Source organism: Aquila chrysaetos, chromosome 2, assembly GCF_900496995.4.
Source record: "Aquila chrysaetos chrysaetos chromosome 2, bAquChr1.4, whole genome shotgun sequence".
In the NCBI taxonomy this organism is placed as follows: Eukaryota; Metazoa; Chordata; class Aves; order Accipitriformes; family Accipitridae; genus Aquila; species Aquila chrysaetos.
In genome coordinates, this window is record NC_044005.1 from 82,982,852 (window position 1) to 83,000,037 (window position 17,186).

The 17,186-nt window shown below is 46.2% G+C and overlaps 1 long non-coding RNA gene across 3 annotated transcripts; it reads left to right on the forward strand.

Annotated features, from left to right (window-relative positions):
• Positions 1-3,413: 3,413 nt before the first annotated feature.
• LOC115338658 lies at positions 3,414-14,027 on the forward strand. Of its 3 annotated transcripts, none has more exons than XR_003922490.2 (7): positions 3,414-3,491; positions 3,578-3,618; positions 3,714-3,777; positions 3,867-3,919; positions 4,004-4,044; positions 4,130-4,180; positions 13,142-14,027. It is a non-coding gene; the product is annotated as an uncharacterized LOC115338658 (long non-coding RNA). The 3 variants fall into 3 exon arrangements; XR_003922491.1 differs by lacking the exon at positions 13,142-14,027 and adding an exon at positions 4,363-4,530; XR_003922489.1 differs by lacking the exon at positions 13,142-14,027 and having other exon boundaries at positions 4,130-4,530.
• The last annotated feature ends 3,159 nt before the right edge of the window (positions 14,028-17,186 follow it).

Genomic DNA, 17,186 nt, shown 5'->3' on the forward strand with positions numbered 1-17,186 from the left:
TCCTTAATCCTATTTGCTTCTAAATTTTTCTGTCTACTTTTATTCTGTTCACTGCCTTATTTTTTACTTTTTCTGTCTTTCCTTAGTGTCATAGATTTTCAAATTTTCTTTTAACATCTCTGTTTGAGTTCGCTGTCCCTATTTTTTAATTTTTTCTCTTTCTTTCCCTAATCCCCATCAGTTTTTAAATTTTCGACTTTTATGCCATTTGCTGTCTTTAATTCTCTCTCTTTTCTTTTAACTATTTCTTTCCTTAGTGCTGTTGCTTTTTAAATTTTCTTTCTACATCTGTTTTAGTTCTGTCTCTATTTTTTAATTTTTCCCTTTATTACCCTATTGCCTATCGCTTTTTAAATATTGTTTCTATGCCTACTTTTTTTCCCATTTGCTGTCTTTTTTAACTATTTCTTGTCTTTCCTTAGTGGCCTTGCTTTTAATTTTTGTAATTTTTTCCTTATTTCCTTAATCCCTGTTGCTTTAAACATAATCTATGTCTGCTTTTATCCAGTTCGCCGTCTTTATTTTTTATTATTTCTTGCATTTCCTTAGTGCCCTTGTTTTTTAAATTTTCTTTATGTCTTTGTTTGTTTAGTTCTCTTTCCCTATTTTTTCATGCTTTCCTCTCTTAATCCTTTGGATTTTTGAACTTTGTTTCTGTGTCTACTTTCATCAAGCTCCCTATCTCTATGTTTTATTTCTTTCCTGTCTGTCATGTACCCCCTTGCTTTTAAGATGTACTTGCTATGTCTCCATTTATTTTGTTTGCTATTGCTATCTTTTAATTTTTTTCCTCTTTTAATCCCATGGCTTTTAAAATTTTTTAATGCCTGCTTTTATTTAGTTTTCTGTCTCTATTTTTTAATCTTTTCCTCTCTTAATCCCCATTACTTTTAAAATTTACTTTCTATGTTTCTGTTTATTTAGTTTGCTGCCATTTTTTTAATTTTTCCTTTATTTTCCTAATCCCTGGTGCTTTTAATATTTTCTGTGTCTCCTTTTATCTAGTTCACTGTCTCTATTTTTAAATTTTTTTCTTGTCTGTCCTTTACACCTTTGCTTTTTAAATTTTCTTTTTGTCTGTGTTTTACTTCACTGTCCTTACTTTTCAATTTTTTTCTTTATTTTCTTAATCCTTTTTTTTAAAATGTCCTTTTAATGTCTACTTTTATCCCATTCACTGTCTTTATTTTTTAATTCTTTCTTGTTGTTCCTTAGTGCTGTTGATTTTTAAATTTTCTTTCTGCGTCTACTTTTCTCAAGCTCCCCTTCCTATTTTTTAATTCCTTCATTTCTGTCATATACCCTGTTGGTTTTTAAATTTGCTATATATGTCTCTGTTTTAGTTCACTGTCCCTATTTTTAAATTTTTTTTCTTTATTTCCTTAGTCCTGTTGCTTTTAAAATGTTCTTTCTGTGTCTACATTTATCCAGTTCCTGTTTCTATTTTTTAATTCTTATCTGGCTGTCATGAACTGCATTGCTTTAAAAATTTTCTTTCTATGTCTACTTTTCTTTAGTTCACTGTCTCTATTTTTCAATATTTTGCTCTTGTAATTGTTTTCATTTTGCAATTTTTTTCCTAGGTGTTCTTTTATCTAGATTTATGTCCCTATTTGTTAATCTTTTCCTGTTTCCTGTATCCTGTCACTTTGAAAATTTTTGTTATGTGTCTACTTTTATTAAGATGTCTCTCCCTGTTTTTTAATTGTTTCCTGTCTGTTCTGTACCCTGCTGTTTTTGAGTTTTCTTTCCTTGTCTATTTTTACCGAGTTCGCTGTCTTTATTTTTTAATCCATTCTAGTCTGGCCTGTACCCAGTTGCTTTTAGAATTTTCTTTCTATGTCTCTAGTTTTTTTTGCTGTTTTAAAATTTTTTCCTTTCTTAATGTCTTCACTTCTGAATTTTTGTTTCTGTGTTCACTTCTATGTATTTTTCTGTCTCTATTATTTACTTTTTTCCTATCTGTCCTCTATGTTGTCACTTTTGAAATTTTCTTTCTGTCTACTTTTACCAAGATGCCTACCCCTATTTTTTTATTACCTGTTCTGTGTTACGTTGCTTTTAAATTTTTTCAATATCTACTTTTATCCATTTCACTGTCTTTATTTTTTATTTCATTCTAGTCTGAGCTGTACCTTGTAGTTTTAAAATTTTTTTTCCTATGTCTTTGTTTCTTGAGTTTGATGTTCCTGTTCTTTAATTTGTTCCTTCATTTCCTTAATCTTGTTGCTTTTAAAATTTTTTTTCTATGTCTGCTTTTATCTAGTTCCTGTCCCTGTTTTTTAATTCTTTCTTGTCTGTTGGGTACTGTCAATTTTTAAATTTTCTTTATGTCTCCATTTATTTAGTTTGTTGTCCCTAGTTTTTAATTTTTTCCTCCATTAATGCCTTCGCTTTTTAATTTATTTTCTATGTCTACTTTTATCTAGTTTTCCATCCCTATTTTTTAAATTTTTCCTCCTGCCTTGTACTCTTTTTTTTTTAAATTTTCTTTCTGTGTCTACTTTTATCAAGCTGTCTATCCCTACTTCTTTAATTCTTTCTTGTTTGTCACATACCCTGTTGCTTTGTAAGTTTTCTTTGTGTCTTTTATTTTTTTTCTTTTCTCTTAGTTCATCCCCTGGCTTTAGAGGGTCTCCTCGGCACACTGTTATCTCTGGAGTGTCATTTGTACCCCTCTCAGTTTGTCAGAACATCTCAGGTCATCCCTCTTCCTCAGAGCAGTCTTTCTCTCCTCTCCTCCATCTCGCTTGCCTCCAGTGGGTCAGAGTCTCCCTCATGACATCTGTACTCTGTTCAAATCCCCTCCCGAGCACCTTTGTGCCCTCCAGCCTTCTTCTGTGTCTCTGGCCACCTCAGCACCCCTCTCTTTCTGTCACGATGCTTCCTGTGAGTGTCCTTGTGTTCCGTCACTACCCTTGAGTTCTGCAGCAGGCTTTGTTTCTTTCTGATTCAGAGACAACTCTTCCTCAGGCTTTCATTGTGCCCCAGAGCACGCTTACCTTCCCCTCCGCCACATCGGATGCCTCTGTTCGGTCCCTGGTCCCCTGAGGACATCTGACCTCTGTTCAGACCCCTTCCCGAGTACCTCATTGTGTCAGCCGTCCTTTGTCTCGCGCCGTTTTTGCAGCGGACCTCTCATCTTTACGGCTTCATCTGTCGGGCAGTGTCGGTTGCTCCATGGTACAGTGTCCTGTCTTCTTGAGCTTTCTGGGTTTTTCATATTTTCTGGGTTTTGGTTAGAAATTTTTTTTGGCAGGGTTTTTTTTTGTTTATTCCTGCAGGTAAATTCAGGTCAGGTAATGCAAAATGTGAGCTTGTGCCAGGCAGGGAATCTAGATGGTATTCCTAAATGGAAGCAAAACCTTTGAATTTGTTCAGCTACCGCTCCACATCCAGGTGACTTGTTCAATGTTGCTTTTGCAGATGCAGAGGGACGAGCTCTGCACCAAAGGGCAACAGAGGAGACGCGAGCAGAGTGCCGTAACAAGGTGGGTCGGCATGTGGTGTCAGAGGGAAGATGTGACTAGTGGCTGTGCGACTGACTTACAGATTTTGGGGTTTTTTTATTTTTAAGGTGCAGAGTGTGATATTGGCACCGGAGCTGACTCAGGCAAGGTGAGCAATGACTAATGGGCTAAAGCAGCAGTTGTTTTTCAGGTATTGTATTATTGGTGAAGTTAGAAGCGTCCCTTGTGGTTTGAGTTTTACAGGTGGTACCCAGGCCTCAAGGTGGTAACCTGTCAATGGCAGAGGCCAGACAGGCGAGTGGCCAAGGTAAAGGAGCGGGAGATGGGAATCAGTGCAGGCAGGCTGTAGTTTTGGACAGTATCTCAGCATGTGTCTTTTTGCTTTGGTTTTTGCAGGTGCCACAAGCAGGATCAGAAGGGTGAAGCTGCATGCCAATGAGCAGTCCAAGGTGAGGCGGTTGTCAGTTGGGTTAATGTCTAAGAGCAGAGAATCACGTGGCAGCTCAGTTAAGTGTTTCTCTTTGGTTTTGCAGGTGCCTTGCAGGCTGCCTTTGGACTTGGATGGGCATTTGAGGTGAGCTGGGTAGTAGCAAGGAGGAGCATGGAGCCGGTGATTTCTCACAAGTGCAATGGTAGTTTTCTGTCTCTTGGTATCTTAGGTGCCACAAGTGATGACAGCTGCAGCATCCAATGGAATCTGTGTGGAGCAGGTAAGCAGAAGGCCACGTTGCTTTGGTTTTATGCAGATGATGAAGAAGAACCTGGCACCTGCAGGAATATCCCAGTTAGCCCATGTGTTTTTTGTTGAGGATGGATTCAGACCCCCAGACCTCTGGAAGTGAAGTTGAGGGACCAGGGACCACTGTCCTACAGTGTGTAATTTTGATTTCAGTTGGAAAGAGACTTTCCAAAATGGAAATCTTTCTCATCTGAAGAATTTGCATTTTTATGAACCTTCCATCAGAGTGGATCTTCAGAGATGATGTGCTTGTTGCTGATGACTTCTATTGCCAAGACTTTTCACTCTTCTTAAAAAAAAAAGAAAGAAAGAAAGAAAAGAAAAAAAAGTCAATTTCCTTCCTGTAGGGAACACCGTTCGGAAGATCTCGCGATGTCACGGAAAGGTAGAAGGCTAGTCGTCGCCTCCCTATGACATATCAGTAATCCCACCTACCGTTGTTAGTATAAAAGGAATTAACTGCGCAATAAAGGACGGAGTTGGCACTCACACCATGTGTGTTATCTGTCTCTTCCCTGGTCCAGGCCGACCAGTGATCTAATCGCGGCACCTTGATATGTAGCACTGCTACATAGTGGTGACCCCGACGTGATCGGCCGCACAGGCGACGATGAGGCTTGCGCAAGCGATTAAGGTATTAAAGGTGTTAGCTTATGAGGTGGGTGCCCGCGGTTCGATTAGGAGGGGCCCCACGGGCGAATGCATCCAATGGATGCTGCGCCGGGGGGACATTGAGTTTCCTAGATAAGTTTTGAGCCCCCCAAATTGGGGAGAGATTCGGGACTCCTTGCTCCGATCCGAGCGCGGAGCTGCTGAACGATCGCAGAGTTGGGGGAAGGTGGAGCAGGTGGTCGCGGCGGGACGGGAGGCTGAGGCGTGCTGGCTGGCGGCGCGAGCTGCTGCGTCTGCGGGTGCAGCGTCGCCTCGGGAGCAGCGGGGACAGCGCCCTCGGGGACAGCGGGGACAGCGCCCTCGGGAACAGCGGGTCGGACTCAGACGGAGCGGGCGGCCGTGGAGCGGGGCTCGCAGAGTGGTCCGTCTTTGATCGCGGACATGGGCACGGAGGGTGCGGCGGAGACGGAGGTTTTTCCTGCAGAGGCGGCACCAGCAGGACCTGATGCGCCCCCCCCGCCACTATCCATGAGAGGAGTTGCGGCGGGTGGTTCGGCAGCTCATGGGGAGGGACGGTTTGCAACGCCTCAGGCACAGGCACAGGGCATACGCGGGCGTGACTTTACGGCACTTGCAACAACTGCCTTGGCCGCACTTGGGCGTGTCGCGGCCATGGATAGAGCGGACCCCCCTTGCGTGAAAGTTCGGCAGGGGATTGCCGAGAGGTTTACTGCCTTTTTAGATCGGCTTCAGCTTGCTGTGTAGGCGGCAAACCTCCCGGAGGCGGCTAAAGAGGCGATTGTGCTTGAATGTGCTAGGGCTCAAGCTAACCCACAGAGCGCAGCGCTTGTCTCTCATTTGCCAGCGGGTTCGTCCCTAGGTAACATGATACGCCAGGTACTGGAGAGAGACCAACACCGGGAAGCGCGTCCGATAGCGGCGGCCTTGCAACAAGTTTTGCAGGCGGGTACAGCCTGATACTGCTTTTGAGGAGGCAGTCTGTAAGCAGGCCGCTAATGAGCAGGATTCTGATTCTGATAATAATGCTTTTGTATCAGGCAGGGTGGACTCTGAAAAAGAGCCGGATTTATGTCCCTCATTACCTCCACCGCTGCCTGCCGCGGCCATCCCGCCGCTGCCTCCCACGGCCTCTGCGCGGCCGGGACCGCTGCCGTGCCGCCGCCGTCCCCCACCCCCCCACCCCAATCGCCTGGTACTCCCTCTCCAGGGTTTGCAGAACTTAAAACAGAACCTAACTTTACTACACTACCTGTATCTCCTTCTCCTGCTAATCCCTCTAACTCTGTGCCTCTGTCTAATCCATGACGATTCACTTAATGATTTGGGAAAAAATACACATAGTTTGATGCAATGCTGTCGAGGAAAAGCTCTACAGCAAGGAGATACCATGTTTACTTTTCCTGTTGTATGCACACCTGCCTCAAGAAATGCAAGAACCTCAAGAGTTAGAGTTCTTAGGATCAGTCATCATGAATCCCTGTGTGATGTTTAATTACACCCATAACACCACTGGAAAGGGTCAGAATATAAATGCTATTTTGTCTGTATATAGAAATGCTACAGCTTGGTGTAACTATATCTATTCCAGAATATCACACTCTTTTTTTCTATTCCAGCTGCTTTACCTACGCGGATGTTTTTAATTTGTGGGAATAGAGCGTGGGAGAGGAATTCCATCGAAACTTAACAGGAGGCCATGTAGCCTCGGACGACTTACGTTACTAACACCCAATATTAATATGATTCACAGTAAAAGGCTCACGATAACTGACACAGGTTTAACTGGATGGCTAACAACTTTGGGAATTACGGGATGGTTGAAAGATTTGCTTATGCATGGCTTAGTTATTTTAATTGTAATATTAGCAGTTGTAATGATTGTACCACGTATCTTAAAATAGTTGAACGTATGATTGCAAAAGCATTTCATGTAACTTGGCTTGCATAAAAATAATTTAAAAAAAAAAAAAGAGAGAGAGGAAGAGACAGAAAGAAAAAAAAAATTAATGAAAACAAACAGCTGGAGAGGGGGAAGAGAGATGCGGTTGCAGAACACACAGACATGGCAGCTGAAGAGTGAGAACATCTAAGACAAATAACCCTGCAGACACCAAGGTCAGTGCAGAAGGAGGGCAGGAGATGCTCCAGGCACCGGAGCAGAGATTCCCCTGCAGCCCGTGGTGAAGACCATGGTGAGACGGGTCGTTCCCCTGCGGTCTGTGGAGGTCCACGCTGGAGCAGTGTGCTCCTGAAGGACTGCACGCTGTGGAGGGGACCCATGCTGAAGATCTTCGTGGAGGACTGTCTCCCGTGGGAGAGATCCCACACTGGAACAGGGGAAGAGTGTGATGAGTGCTGCCACTGAGGAGGATGAAGTGACAGAGACAATGTGTGATGAACTAATCGCAAAACCTCATTTCCCGTTCCCCTGTCCAGCTGTGGAGGAGAGAGTGATAGGATAGCTATGGTAGGTAACTGGTGTTCAGCCAGGATCAACCCATCACATAGACAAAATGCACTATAAAATAGAATGAAATTACATTGCAATTGGGAATTTCAAAAACAAGGACTCTGTGTAACTCCTTTACAAGGGAATGAAAGTGTATGTGATTGGAATTAGGTGAAGGCACATTTGCAAGGTGCATTTGCTACTAATATTGCAGGAGAGACCTAAGACCTTGCACAGATATTACAAGATCAAATGGGAAATATACGAAATTAGCAGAATAAGGTGTTTTTCAAAGAATTGTCTAATACTGTTGAATGCTTAAATCCAAAAACATGATTTGAAGGTTTAAATTTGTATATCTGAATTTATATTGCTATTGGAGAATTATTAATCATTTGTGTGTTTGCAGCAATCAGAATCACCTGAGGAGCAGTACGAGGATTGCGTCAGTTCGAAGCTAGAGTCCTCGCTGCCTTCCTCGTGAATCTGATGTTCCTAAACAAAAAAGGGGGCGATGTGGGAGCAGCTCGGAACACCTGGCATTTGTTTTCAAGAGTGACCGTTAGAATTTGTTGTGCTGCATGTTTGCCAAGCCTTGAAGAACTAGTTTCACAAGGTCAGGTTGGAGGATGGCCTTGTGTAGGCCTGGGAAGATGTGGCTGAAGACAGTCATGAGTATGTCTATGGAATGTTTTTATCTTTAACTGTTCTGAGGACTGGCAAACATCCCAGCTGGGTCAGATATGCCCTCCTGTGCTAGTAGTATTGGCTGTGAGTCGTTAGTACTTTCTGGATCTTTGTTGAAATATATATAAGTTGGATTCTTTTGTGAAATAAAGGGAATCTTGCACGAGAAAAAAAAAAAAAAAGGGAAATTGTGGGAGATTTCATAGAAAATGGGGGAACATTTCTTTGAGCCTGATTATTTAGAGTTAGCATAAGTAGCCCGCAGTCAACATGAGTGGACCGGAGTACGCTCCCTTTAAGCCACTACAGTATTTGCATGTTACCGTAGACACCTATAGTAAATATATTCTCGCTACAGCGCACAGGAAGCAGAATAGCTTGGTGGTTGTACAACACTGGCGTGCTTGCATAGCCCAACTGGGGATTCCACGACAGATCAAGACGAATAATGGTACAGCTTATACTGCGGAAAAGGTGAAACGATTTTGTGCAATCTGGGGTATAGCCCTTGTACATGGCACACCTTATAACAGCACCGGCCAGGCCATTCTAGAACGAGCACATCAAACCTTAAATACCCTGCTAGATCGGCTTAGGAAGGGGGACCAGGCGGAGCCCTCCTGCTTACGGGATAATTCACCTGTTCTCCGTACACAGCGTCTCCTGTTAACTGCGTTAACTTCATTAAATCAGACAATTCGGGGGGACCTGGACCAGACGACGGTGCAACGACATTTTACGGCTACGGAAGAGAAAGGCCCCTACCCGTTGGTCTGTGTGCGTGATCCCCAGACACGCCAATGGGACGGACCGTTTGAGCTGCGTTGCCTCAGGCGGGGGTACGCCTGTGTACAGATACCTGAAGGGCTACTGAAATGGGTCCCTAGTCGCATGGTTCGTCCTGTCCTAACCTCATAGTGTTTTGAGTGTTTTTTCTTTACAGATTGCTGTTATCCTTTCCTGGCTTGTGATGTCTTGGGTATCTGCTACGAATTTCTGACGCTGGAGCAATTAATAAACAAGATAACAGAACTGCAGAAGCAAGAAGGCGCTGCAAGACCTTTATAGCAATTAAGAAAAATGTCATTTTGGCTTGGAGCATTTAGCTGCGGTATGGGGACTTAGGAGTTGGTTTGTATCTTTGTTAAAAATCGGGGTTTCTTTTATTCTTGTGTATTTTATTAGGTATAATGTTGCTTTTACTGTGTTTAATTAATTGTGTTCATATATCTTGTAGGTCACCTTAGCCAACATAACAGGTCAAGATTCTCTGTGCACTGCAACCACATCACAAAGCCCGTGAACCAATAGACAGGATGGCTATGACTCGTGCGGCACGTCTGGCCAGCGACCGCATGTGCCATAGGGTCCCTATGTTTCAACTGAGGCAAATTTTAGCACCCGCTGGCCACGTGTGCTGAAATCTGTTCCTCTGCAAATGTACAAATACCGGGATTTTCCGAAGAGCATCGGGCTGGTGTACAGCAAGGCCATCGTTGCCTCTGTGGGGACGCCCACGTAAAGCTGGCACCTACCGATTGCTGGGCTGAGTTCGCGGATGGTGGTGACTAGATCTGCTAATACTCTTCTAATAGAAAAAGGGAGGGGGAATTGTTGTGGGAACATATTTAGCTAACGGTCACAAGAGCATTCCAGACGCCTTTAGAAGGCCTTGAACAGAATAAACAAGAAGACAAAAATAAGAAAGATACCAATTAGAAAAACACAGGTGCATATTCCACGATAAAGAGAACTTGGCACAAACAACCTCAATTCGGCAGTTTATCTTGACCAATTAGACTGAGATAAGTCTCGTATGTTTAGTTAGTATGACCAATTATATTTTATGTTTATGCGCGTGTGCAGTGTTGATGCAGCCAATCATTGAGTGCAACTGGACGCGTGGACAGTGCATGAATAGTGTGTGTAACCAATGGGAGCTAGTTGGACATGAGGAGGGGGAGATGTAGGGAACACCGTTCGGAAGATCTCGCGATGTCACGGAAAGGTAGAAGGCTAGTCGTCGCCTCCCTATGACATATCAGTAATCCCACCTACCGTTGTTAGTATAAAAGGAATTAACTGCGCAATAAAGGACGGAGTTGGCACTCACACCATGTGTGTTATCTGTCTCTTCCCTGGTCCAGGCCGACCAGTGATCTAATCGCGGCACCTTGATATGTAGCACTGCTACACCTTCCAAAGAGCCAAGCGCGGCCCATCTTCCTAAAGTTGGTGGCTTCACTGCTCTTTGGGTTCTCAGTTTTAACAGTTGAGATACCATGAAAACATGTTAGTCTGCGTGCTTTGGTTCAGCCAAAAGCATTAGCAAATCTGCCAGTCCTTTTTGGTACTCTGAGGTATTGCAGCACTGGGGATTTGATTTTTTCTTTCCTTCTTTTTTTTCAAAAGTAAAACTATATGAGGGATCTCTTATCTCACCAATTTTTTTCTACCATAAATGAAACTTTTAAAAAAAAGTTAAAATTGTATAATTTGCAAACCTACTTGCATTGTTTAAACTGTAACTGCCAAATAGCTGTAGCATATTGTATTGGCTTTGTGTGGCAAGGTTTTGGTAGCGGGGGGGGGGGGGTGTTACAGGGGTGGCTTCTGTAAGAAGCTGCTGGAAGCTTCCCCTGTGTTCGAGAGAGAGCCAATACCAGCCGGCTCTGAGACGGACCCGCCGCCGGCCAAGGCCGAGCCAATCAGCGATAGTGGTAACGCCTCTGTGATAACATTTTTAAGAAGGAAAAAGTTGGGACAGGCAGATTCGGCAGCCGGAGAGAGGAGTGAGAACATGTAAGAGAAACAACCCTGCGGACACCAAGGTCAGTGAAGAAGGAGGGGGAGGAGGTCCTCCAGGCACCGGAGCAGAGATTCCCCGGCAGCCCATGGTGATGAAGACCATGGTGAGGCAGGCTGTCCCCCTGCAGCCCAGGGAGGTCCACGGGGGAGCAGATCTCCACCTGCAGCCCGGGGAGAGAGGACCCCACGCCAGAGCAGGGGGATGCCCGAAGGAGGCTGTGACCCCGTGGGAACCCCGCGCTGGAGCAGGCTCCTGGCAGGACCTGCGGATCTGTGGAGAGAGGAGCCCACGGAGCAGGTTTGCTGGCAGGACTTGTGACCCTGTGGGAGACCCACGCTGGAGCAGTGTGCTCCTGAAGGACTGCACACCGTGGAAAGGACCCATGTTGGAGCAGTTCGTGAAGAACTGCAGCCCGTGGGAAGGGCCCACGTTGGAGAAGTTCGTGGAGGACTGTCTCCCGTGGGTGGGACCCCACGCTGGAGCAGGGAAGAGTGTGATGAGTCCTCCCCCTGAGGAGGATGAAGCGGCAGAAAACAACGTGTGATGAACTGACCGTAAACCCCATTCCCCGTCCCCCTGTGCCGCTGGGGGGGGGTTGGTAGAGAAGCCGGGAGTGAAGTTGTGCCCGGGAAGAAGGGAGGGGTGGAGGGAAGGTGTTCTGAGATTTGGTTTTATTTCTCATTACCCTACTCTGGTTGATTTGTAATAAAGTGAGTTAATTTTCCCCAAGTTTGAGTCTGTTTTGCCCGTGACGGTAAGTGGTGAGTGATCTCTCCTGTCCTTATCTCGACCCACAAGCTCTTTGTTATATTTTCTCTCCCCTGTCCCGCTGAGGAGGGGGAGTGATAGAACGGCTTTGGTGGGCACCTGGCAACCAGCCAGGGTCAACCCATCACACATATAATTTATTAGATGTACGTAAGCAGTTAGGTATTTTTCTAAATGTTTAAAAAGAGAGGCAACTGAATGTTATGGGGTTTTTCTCCTGATATTTTGATGGAGTGATCTGAAGTACTTTCTTTCTGTCTGGCTTTCAATGGCGCATTTCCCTGGCAGTTCAGTAGCATCTCTCTTGGGCAGCGCAGCTGGCCAGGTGTCCCTCCTCATTATGTACCACACACAAAACACCCTAGTCAAATTTTAACTGTGTATTTTGGAGATAGATAATGTAATGGTATCAATTCACAGCTGTGCAAGATAAGTTAATGCAAAAGGAAAATCAAATACTTTTATAGTATAAGTATTTTTATTGGATGTATATAAACATGGGCATACCTTTTTTGTATAAAGAGAATTATTGGGATTTATTCTTTATTTTTCATTTTACTCTTTAAAGTTTTACACTTCACTTTCAGCATTATTGACCAAGCAAGCAAGATCCGTAGCGACAGCAGCGCAAGGGCTGTAGCTGTTGTGGTGGATCCGTAAGCGTAGATTCTGATTGTGTATGACCTCGTCCCGCAGCCTCCCGGGGTTCTCTCCCTGCAGCAGTGCTGTAAGGAAGGGAGGAGATGTTTTCCAACACCTGCAAGAGTGTTTACTTGCATGCGAAGAAGGTGTTAAAAAACGTATCAATTAGTCTTAATACTGCTTTGAAGTGTTCAAATCAGTCTGGCTTCTTGTCCTAGTTTCACCTGGGATAGAGTTAACTGTCTTCCTAGTAGCTGGTACGGTGCTGTGTTTTGAGTTCAGTATGAGAAGAATGTTGATAACACTGATGTTTTCAGTTGTTGCTAAGTAGTGTTTAGACTAATGTCAAGGATTTTTCAGCTTCTCATGCCCAGCCAGCGAGAAAGCTGGAGGGGCACAAGAAGTTGGCACAGGACACAGCCAGGGCAGCTGACCCAAAGTGGCCAACAGGGTATTCCATACCATGGGACGTCCCATCTAGTATAGGAACTGGGAAGTGGGGGCGGGGAATCGCCACTGGGGGACTAGCTGCGTGCCGGTCGGTGGGTGGTGAGCAATTGCACTGCGCATCATTTGTACATTCCAATCCTTTCATTATCGCTGTTGTCATTTTATTAGTGTTATCATTATCATTATTAGTTTCTTCTTTTCTGTTCTATTAAACTGTTCTTATCTCAACCCGTGGGTTTTGCTTCTTTTTTCCCGATTTTCTCCCCCATCCCACTGGGTGGGGGGGGAGGGAGTGAGTGGCTGCGTGGTGCTTAGTTGCTGGCTGGGGTTAAACCACGACACTTCTAAAGGATGTGTTGTATTTCGAGCTGACCTGTTTACCTGGAATCCGCGTTTAGCTCAACTACTATCCCTTCTTCTGACAGAATTCCTCTACTTTCTTCTTTACTGTTTTTTAATATGCTGAAATATAATTTTGGATTTTTGTTTTTCAGATGTGTTGTCATAAGCATCTCGTGATGCTCAGCAGATGCCCCCAGCCCAGGTTTGCCTGCCGGTCATTAAGCATAGTGATGGTATGGGGCCAGCCCTGTGTGGGGAGGCTCCTGGCTCTGTCTCCAGTGAGTGCCCCGCAGGTGCTGTCTGGTGGGGAGAGTGCAGGGCCAAGAGGGACTGGGGTTGTTTGTGCCCTGGGGAGCCCATCCCAGGGCGGGAATGGAGGAGGAACAGTGTGGAGCAGAGCCTGAGCAAGAGACGTGGCACCATCCTCTGGCACGCTCCCCTCTGTGGGGCACCTGGTGGGGATTATCTGGTGTGGGTCAGTTATCCAGAGTGGATTATCTGTTGCGGGTTATCCCAGGTGAGTCACCTGCTGTGGATTATTCTGGGTGGACCCCCTGGTGTTGACGCGCGGAACAAACTTTACAACTCAGAGAGTGAGTTAGAAAGCAGGCATGTTTATTTCAGCGCTGGGTACAAGAGGGATCGCTCCACCTATCATGCACACTGTAAAGCTCGTTAGTGAAGTTTAAATACATGTGTGATATAAGTATTCATTACATTTCCCAGAAACCTTATACGTATTCATTACATTTCTGAGAAATAATTAACATATGCAAATGCCCTTTGCGCAGTCGCAGTTGTTGCCTTGGGTGGTCGTCAGGTGTTCATCGGGGGTCTTATAATCCTCTTCCTCGCTTAACCATTCTTTACCCTTTTCAATATTTTGATACTAAAATTCTGTTTTTCCTTTGTTCTTCTTGTATCTTTCATGCCAAATAATCTTTGACTCCCAAAGTGCTGTTCTCATGCCAACAAATCACCCCTTATCTTCTTACTTGCGTTTTCAGTTTCTCTCGTCCTTGAGTCCATATGTCTGTTTTCCTGTGTTCTCACAAATCTATCTACACATCCTTTAATTACTTGAGTTGCAGGATGTCTTATCTCATTAAAGGAAACCATATATTCTGCTTGTACCTACTTAATGCTTACAAACTACAAAATACAATTGACATCTGGAATATATATCAACTACCATATATCAGTGTAGGTCCCCCCATGCATGTTTCTACACACATACCTTCCCCCATCCGCCCCACCCCGTGTCTCTCCACTCCCAAATGCTTCCCACTGAAACGATCCCAGCTGTCTTTTCCACGCAAGACACACCCACTCACATCCCCTGCCCTCCTGTCTCGTGCCCCTCTCCAACACCCCAGATTCCACCCCGCCCCCCCCAAACCCATCTGCCTCCAGAGCCCAGGGTGCTGCCTGCACCCCCCCCACCAGCCCAGTGCCCCCCCCCAACTCCCCCCCCCCCCCCACTTCCCCGCACTCGCCCCCACTCCTCACCCCATCCCACCAGCGAGTAGGCTGGGGGTGCACAGAAAGTTGGGAGGGGACCCAGCTGGGACAGCTGACCCCAACTGACCCAAGGGATATTCCAGACCCTATGACATCATGTTCAGTAATAAAACTAGAGGGGAGGTTGGCAAGGGGGCTGTTCAACCCACGAGTTTTCTTGCTTTTACCCTTCTGATTCTCTCCCCCATCCCGCTGTGAGGGGAGTGAGTGAGCGGTTGTGTGGGGCTTCGTTGCTGGCTGTGATTAAACCATGACACAAGGTTAGTTGCAAGCCCTGCCTGGCTGTTGTGGTTTAACCCCAGCCAGCAACTAAGCACCATGCAGCTACTCACTCACTCCACACCCCCCCCCCCCCCCCCGGTGGGATGGGGGAGAGAATCGAAGGAAAAAGGAAAAACTCGTGGGTTAAGAACAGTTTAACAGGACAGAAAGAAAGAAACTAATAATAATAAAAATAATAAAATGACAATAATAATAAAAGGATTGGAATATACAAAATGCAAGAGATGCACAATGCAATTGCTCACCACTTACTGACCGATGCCCAGTCAGTTCCTGAGCAGCGACCTGGCCCCCCCCAGGCCAACTGCCCCCAGTTTATATACTGGGCATGACCTCACATCATATGGAATATCCCTTTGGCCAGTTGGGGTCAGCTGCCCTGGCTGTGTCCCCTCCCAACTTCTTGTGCCCCTCCAGCCTTCTTGCTGGCTGGGCATGAGAAGCTGAAAAATCCTTGACTTAGTCTAAACGCTGCTTAGCAACAACGGAAAACATCAGTGTGTTATCCACGTTCTTTTCATAAATGTAAAACATAACACTATACCAGCTGCTAGGAAGAAAATTAACTCTATCCCAGCCAAAACCAGGACACTGGCTAATGCTTGAGGCTCTCCATGTTATTCCTACCATCTTCAGTGGCTGTCCTTGTTCTTCATTGCTGCTTTATAGTGAGTGCCTTTTGCTCTGTAAGCAGCAGTACTCGGCTGCACACAGCAGGACTGTGCAAGCCTGCCTGTCTCGCAACTGCTGGGAAGTAACTCTGCCAAAGGCAAAGAGCAAAACAGCCATGGCACAATCTACAGCAATTCTGTCTCTCGAGGGACCCAGCAGGCCCCTTCCTCTCGCCTCTCACTCTGTCCAGCTAGGCTGGAAAGTACGGTTGTTGCAGAAACTGCTACCCCTGCGCCTCCTTCTCAGATTGTTAGCTTGGCCCTGTGTACAGGCTGCTGAGGTCATTGGCTCTGCATGGGACACAGGCACCCACACAGGCACCCTGGAGCGCTTTACACCGAGTCATTCCTTTCCCTTTGGGCAGCAGTGGTTCTGCCGCTGCTACAGGCAGCCGCTTTCTCAAGGGCAAGGGGCTGGGACAACAACAGGCTGCTGCATGCTCCAGTCGGACTAAGATGCTGTTCTCTGGTGAGCTGGTGCAGGGAAAGCTGAGGTACTTTCTGCACTGCCAATGGCTCTGCACAAGGGAACCGTGCTCTGGTTTTAGCAGAAAAAGGTGTTGATCACAGGCAGCCACGTATCACTGTATCAGCTATTTGGCAGGTGTCTTGCTTGTTCAAGGAGAGGCGTATTTCTTGCCTTGCAGTCTTGATGCCAAAACAATCAGGGCTTCAAGTTACAAAAGCCTTTTGCCATCAAAGAAAGATGACAGCTAGATTTCTACCAGCACTGTATTTCAGCTCTGTTGCTAGCTGAAAATGCTTGCAGGCCAGGAGATCTTTAGAGGGGTCTGAATTAAAGAAACTGAGTGTTGAACTATTTGTTTTAAGGACGCAAATTAGGCAGCCAAAGGAACAGAGCTGCTCACCTGACACATTGGCAGATCAGCCTATCCAGCCTACTAGGTATTGCGTGTTGCAGGCAGTAAAGTGCAACTGTGACGCTTGCTGGGGGGAGCGGCAAGGGGTGCGGAGCCACGCTCCTGTAGGGAGCAAAGATGGAACTTCGAGGGCTCTGCGGTCATCTGCCGAGAACATCTAATATCCCGACGCGCCGCTTTGCTTTCCCTGCTTCACGTCTAATTACTTTGCACGCCGGAGGGCGGGGCGGTAAGTAACACCGTGCAGCGTCTCTTCGATAAGAGACAAGCCCCGCACAAGAAGCCTTGCGTGCGTGCAGGATTAGGAGAGCAGAGTTGTGATAGCACAGAGGTGAGGAAAGGTGCGCCCCACCCCAAGAGAGCCCCAGGATCGCCAGGGTATCGCTCGCTTGCAGGTGGGCCGCTCGCATCTGGTCCGCTGGGATGCGCCGTTTCCTGCTGAACAGAGCTGCCCCCCGGCACGAAGCAGCTTTGGGTCTCTTGTGGCCTGCCTTCAGGCTGTCACCTGAACCAGGCGTTTTTTTGTTTTTTTTTTTTTTTTTTTAATCTCTCGCCAGCATCTGTTGACTGGCTACTGTCCCTCCCACAACCCTGATGCCACGTGCAGACGGATACAGCAGTCCCTGGGGCTTGGTGCAGGGGAACCCCCCGTCCCCCCTGCCCTTTGCAGGTTCCCTGTGCTGCTTCTCCTGTCTAGATAATGGGGTGGGGGGGGCAGGGACAGAATCGACCGCCCGAATTGTCTGTTCTTTGTGCTTGACTGCTGTAGCCGCTCCGGCCACTCGGGTGCTTTTTGGAAGGGAGGCAATGAAGGTGACTGCCCGGGCTGCGAGTGGGGAAAG